Source organism: Pinus tabuliformis, chromosome Q (assembly GCF_031772625.1).
Source record: "Pinus tabuliformis cultivar Carrire ecotype Pingquan chromosome Q, CPIR1, whole genome shotgun sequence".
NCBI classification, from domain to species: Eukaryota; Viridiplantae; Streptophyta; class Pinopsida; order Pinales; family Pinaceae; genus Pinus; species Pinus tabuliformis.
This window is the reverse complement of record NC_142296.1, coordinates 1,152,197,012-1,152,203,270: the sequence shown is the minus strand read 5'-3', so window position 1 is coordinate 1,152,203,270 and position 6,259 is coordinate 1,152,197,012. Positions and strand designations below refer to the sequence as shown.

Genomic DNA, 6,259 nt, shown 5'->3' with positions numbered 1-6,259 from the left:
GTTGAATCATGGCTTTGATGAAAAACTGTCTATTCCTCTTTCATTCTATGAGCCATTAGATTCTAGATTTTTGCTTCTACATAATTTCCTCTTGTTTCCTTCTTTCTTCTATCTTGTTCACCAGTCGACCTTCTTCCTCCACTAATTTGTCAGATCATCCTTCATTGTTTACTTTTTGTTGGATGTTCTGCATCATGTATTGAAGTTGTTTCTGATCCTTCATGATGTTTCCAAACTCTTCTTTGTTATAACGTTTGATATGGGATTTAATGTCTTTTAATTTGAGTTGAAATGTGTGCATGTGATTTATTCCATGAGTTGAGATTCCTTTCGACTAAATTTCTACCTTTTGCATAAATGAAGGGTCCCTTAACCAAAATTATTCAAAGTGGAAAGGCCATTTCTTAGGCGTAGTTTTCAAATCGATCTCCATCCTCATCGTCCAATGGTCAGATCCCATACACGGGAGGATGGATGCTTCAAGGAATATATCTATACTAATAATGTGCTCAGAAACCATGAACCTCTAAAGGGATGATGCTATCTGATGAGGTCCCCCTCGATGATTGTTCCAAGTGTACACGCTATTATTTGTGGGAAGATCCACCAATTGTAGCTCCGAAATGGTGTCTATCAATGCTTCCATCTCCACATCGATATGACGGATGCTGCCCTTCTTTTCATCTACCAACGAGATCTCATTGCAATCACCACCAAGAATCCATAACTCTTCCAAATACAATCTTCTTAGTTTTCCTAAATTTTGGAGGAAAACCCATTTTTCTCCTAAAATGTTAACCTCGTATACCCCTGATAGAAGAGCCCAATCTCGGGTAGAAATGTGCCTAAATTTGCCTAAGAGCACCCGAGGAAGTTTGATCCAGTCATCAAAGATGATCTCAGTAGGGTTCCAGAGGATAGAGAGCCCTCCTGCACTTCCTTCAGAATCTTGAGCCACCACCTCATAATGAGGTCTGAGACCCATGACAATTTCCTTTAGTCAATTCTCCAATATTTTAGTTTCTTGAATAATCATTATACTTGGTTTGTCTTTTTTGAGTCTATCTTTCAAATACCTTTGCTTGCCTTGACTATTGAGGCCTCTCACATTCTAGGAGATTATAATAATTGATAAGATTTATTGATTTGGTGGAAAACCACCCATAACGGCACCACCCTTCCCGAGTTTACTGGGAGATCCCCCACCATTTGTATGGATTCTTGCAAGTTCTTTCGACCCATCTTCTTGCCTCCCTTTCCCGTTATATTCGAATCTAGGCCCAAACTTTGCTAAGATCCTAGATAATCTAGTTGATCCAAAGATGTCGATCCTTGCTTTGCTTTACGTTGTTGGAAAGCCTCTCTGTATAACTATTTTTGGTAGTCGGGGATGAAGCGTTCATCCAAATGTCGCCATTCATTCAACAGTATTTTCAAGATCTGTTCTTTTGTGCTCAAATTCTCCTTCGAGCCGTCTATCTCCATATTTGTTTACTCCTTATTTTGATTTGGTGTTTCTCTTGTGGTTCGTCCTCCACTTTCCTCTTAGGTTTGTTTCTACCTTTTACTGGAGCTCTAGGGTTTTATTTGCTAGCTAGATCTTGTGGCTTGTTGGGGTTCTCTCCTTCCTCTGTCAGGATTTCATAGCGATTGGAGTTGCTCAGGGAGTTTCTTGGTTGCAATTGCGCAGTGACTAAGGGGGCTTTCACTTTCTGCTTTTTCTTTTGAACCTCCTAGAAACCCTATGAATCTTCCCATGGCTTGACTACTTCTTTGGTGGTCTGTGACTCCATTGATTTCAGATTTATTGAGAGGGAATTACTTGTACAAATGGCCATATTCATGGCATATTCTACAACGGAATGGGGTATGCTCATAGTCTAGAGGCTGCTACCATACCTCATCTTGATATTGTAACTCAATAAACTCTGGGAGTGGTTCAATAATATTCATGTAAACAAAAATATGAGAATAAGAAGTGTACCAACCTCGCCTTGTGAAATCAAATACCTTAAAGAAACTCCCAATCTAATTTCCTATTCCTTCCAACATTTCTGGATCCTAAAAATATATAGAGAGAAAATAATCGAACCCAAACTAGGGTAACTATGAATTTCTCTTTATAAGGATTGTAGCATTCGTCCCAGGGGTGCATGAGGAGTCCCGGATTGTAGAAAAAATAAGGCCCATTTTCGAAAACCCTCTCCTTATCCTCAAGACTGGGAAAAAATCATTATGAAGAGACCCCGAGCCCCCAACTTCAGATCTATATGTCCTTTTGGTTGCCATTTTAATTGGATCCACTTTACCAGATCTTGTTCTGAGGGAAAAATCCTATAACCTTAAATATCAAGGTGTTATCTTTCATAATTTTTTGATAATTCTCTAGTTTGTTGCTAGGAATCACAAATCGGAGCTTTTTCACCGCTCTTGGAAGACATTGGCCTCATATTTTGGCTTTCCATTATGCATTATGGATTGGGTAACTTTGGCTCCTCCTTCAAATCTATTAGAAGTTGCGGCTCCTGCGTCCCCTCCTTGACTGCTTGAATCACTTGCCACAATGCTACAAAAGGAGGGGATCTCTCCCCTCCTAACTGACATGTTCATGCCCTCTTTCAGAGAGCCCGCAGATGGAAAACACCATTAGGGTTTTAAGAAGAATACACTTGTGAACAATTTTCAAAAGTTGGAGGTTGAAACCCTAGTAAAGTGCATTTCCTCTATTTTATTACTAAATAGATTAGTGACATTATTAAATTGTTATAGAGAATCATATTAAAATTAAAAGTCATTTAGCCACTTCAATACATAATTTTTTTTATTAATTTTGAAGTACAAACTAAAGATATTTTTAAGCAATAGTTTTTGCAAGGAAAGAAATTGTAATTTTATTGGTTGAGGGCACTACAAATACATCAATTGAAAGGCCTACTAGAAAAATGCCTCCTGGCAATACAATAAAGAGGAAGAGAAGTGACGAAAAGAACAAAACACATAGGCCCACCAAAAACCCTAAAGGGCACACTAGAGACAACCCAAGGCAACATATTAGATAAGCGCAAAAACCATTGGCCATAAAAAACCTTAGAAAGTTGGTTAAAGACAACCCTTAACAAAAATCACGCAAAAACCCAACAAGGGTCCCTAACAATCCAGAGACAAAACCCAGTGAAGGTCATTCTTGAAACCACAAAAAAATTCCAAAAGATGGAAACAAGAGTTGTAGAGGGCAAAGAAAACTAACAAAGATGCCAAAATGGAACCACGAACCAAGGCGGCTATAGGAAAAACCTCGAGCGAGAAAGAAAGGGCGACGAATCCAACAAAGGATCAACAGTGACTCCAACACCCAACAGAATTCAATGTTAGACGAGGGAAAACCAACAACAATGATAGAAGAGCAAAGAATCCCACACCCAACAAAGTACTGCGTGTAAAACCTACAACGAACAATAGCACCAACCAAAAAAAATAAGGAAGGCCACCAAATCCAAGATCGAGAAGGCACAAACTAGGGAGCTAGTAGTGTGAAATAATTAATTTAATTGTTTTGATATTTAATTTATATATTATTGTTTACTTAGTTTATGTTTTTGTCCAAAAGTGGTTCTTTATTTTTCTTTATTATCATTATTTAATTTCTATTAAATGTTTTAACAATTAATTTGTTCTTAGATGTTATGTTTTGATAATGTTATTAAATGATTCATGATTTTAGTGTTAATATTTGACTGTTGGAATTCTATTTCATCTCTATATTATTGAACTTCATTTTTAGATGTGTCTTTCATTCTTAGATCAAACTCTCCATCTTAATGGTGAGCCTTGATAGTTCAAAATGGGTTGAGTAGATATTACAAATGTGAACTTACCAAAATAATTTTCTCATATAATTGTTAATTTAACAAAAAATTCTAATATAATATTATTTTTATTTTTATATATTCCAGCAGGTAAAATGTTTTAATAATAATAATAATTATTATTATTATTTAGTTTAATTTATAGATAAAACAAGTCTTTTCATTGGAATTGTTATACAAGTTTAAATAAGATTGTTATTTTTAGTTGTTTAAAACACATTTTGAATATATAAATAGATTCAACAACTTAAAGAATCCAAAAACACAAATTAAAATTAATGAAAACAACGAAACATTTCATTATTTATAAATTAAACTACACATTATAGAATTTATTTGACCACTTCAAAATATTTAACCAAACAACACTAAATATTACAACATATGATTACAACCTATCTAAAAGCACTAGACTCTCACCAAAAAAACATTAAATCCAATTTAAATCTAGTTACAGTGTTGATTCCAATGAAAACACCATCAATACTCGTGGCTATTATCATCAAAGTCCAAACTCGCCATAAAGATGTTCAGCCAAACAAAGACCGGTTTCCAAATGGTGACCCATCACAGCCATTGCAAAGCAACGGCTCAACATTTGTAAACGGTTTACAATCCAAAGAAGCCCAAAATTTAGCAACATAGAAAAAGAACATAAGGCAAAAACCCGATGGTATGCAGATTCTATAAAATACAGAAAATATATATTTAAAAAGATCTGGATGGCTACGGCTTGAGAATGAATCAATTATATCCTCCTCCAGTTGCAGCGAATCCGTTGACGAGAGCGAGGGCGTTACTGATCAATTTACGCACATTCTGCACGCGCGCGGTGACCATGGCCGCAACTTTTCCTCTGGCGTTGAGATCCTGAAACCCGGTGAGGCAGGAGTCCTGGTCTGTCAGGGCGGCGCTCATCCACGTCTCCACGTTGCTCATCTGAAACTTGAATGCGTTCGGACTTAAGCGGTTCAGCTGCGCCAGTGAGCCGCTAATCTCGTACGTCGTGTCCCTGAAATTCTCAACACAATCCTTCAGCGCTGCTCTTTCTCTGTCACTCATCATGATCTTGGAGCCTTTGGCTTGGAGGCCGGCGGCCCAGGCGGAAACGTTGCGGGCATTAACGAGACTCACAGTCACGGCTGCCTTCACGAGATCGCTCTGCCTGACCTTCAAAGACCCCGCGTAGGAAGAGAGCGACGAAACGCAGAGCTGTGGATACAAAGTCACATTGCAGGAAGTTTTGATAAATTGCGCCACGTCTGCCGTTGCTGCAGCTGAAGCCAGTATCACAATAAATACCACAACAGAAAGCATATGCGCTAATAGATCCATGGTGATTCGAACTCGAGACGTATTGTAAACGGGATAATGAATAAGATTTGGGACGAAGAGAAGAGAATTGCGGGGGCTATATGTTATGGATTGTTCTTGCTTTCCCTTGCCATAAATAGGTACGTTGGTAAGCTTATAGAATTTGCTAATCCACCGCTACATGTGATTGTGGCCGCCGTTGGACGTTTTTCCATGTATTTTATTATTATTCGCTCGCATTCGATGGTGGCTGCCTAAAGTCGGTGACTCTCTATTTGATTTTCCCAATCACACCAAGAATCCCGCGTTTTCCACTTCATCATCATACTTGTGGCGCCTGGTCGTCACATTCATTAAATTTTCCTGGGTTCATATTCATAAAATTTCGCTGGGAGATTCGATTCCATCCGGATGGTATGATGTTGCTGACTTTTCATCTGCCTTTTCTATCACTTTCCGCTCTCTTTGAACGACTGTGGAAGACATCCGTAAATCAAGCAGGAAAATACATAGGGTATGCCACAAGCCACATGGAACCAGTGGTGTTTGAATATAGGTATTCACACGAATAAAATCCTAGAATAAGCCGATATTATAATGCTAAAAAACAGATGGATTTAATTGTCAGCCGATATTAGAATGCTAAAAACAGATGGATTTAATTGTCACGCTGACGTTCCATTTAGATTTAATGTTGTCCGGTATAATGAGCTAACCATGGTTAGTTTTTAATGTAAAAGTGTTTGTTTGTAAGTTAAAACGAAATTTATCTTTAGTTGTTATAGGTTAGTGTATGTTGACTCATCACCATTATTTAAGGAAGAGGTTGATTCATCACCATTATTCAAGGAAAACAGACATCATTGTTATTGAAGGAAAACCATGCCACTGAGAATAAACCGTTGGTAGTCCAGGTTGACTCATCACCATTATTCAAGGAAAACAAACTTCACTCGTCACGCTGACTCATCACCATTATTTAAAGAGAACAGACAGACTAATCACCGTTATTGAAGGAAAACCATGCCACCGGGAATAAACTATTGGTAGTCCATAAGGAGACAGAGTTGGGGACATAC

At 37.8% G+C, this 6,259-nt stretch overlaps 1 pseudogene; it reads right to left on the bottom strand.

Annotated features, from left to right (window-relative positions):
• Positions 1-4,521: 4,521 nt before the first annotated feature.
• LOC149223721 (21 kDa protein pseudogene) lies at positions 4,522-5,330 on the bottom strand (annotated as a pseudogene).
• Positions 5,331-6,259: the final 929 nt, after the last annotated feature.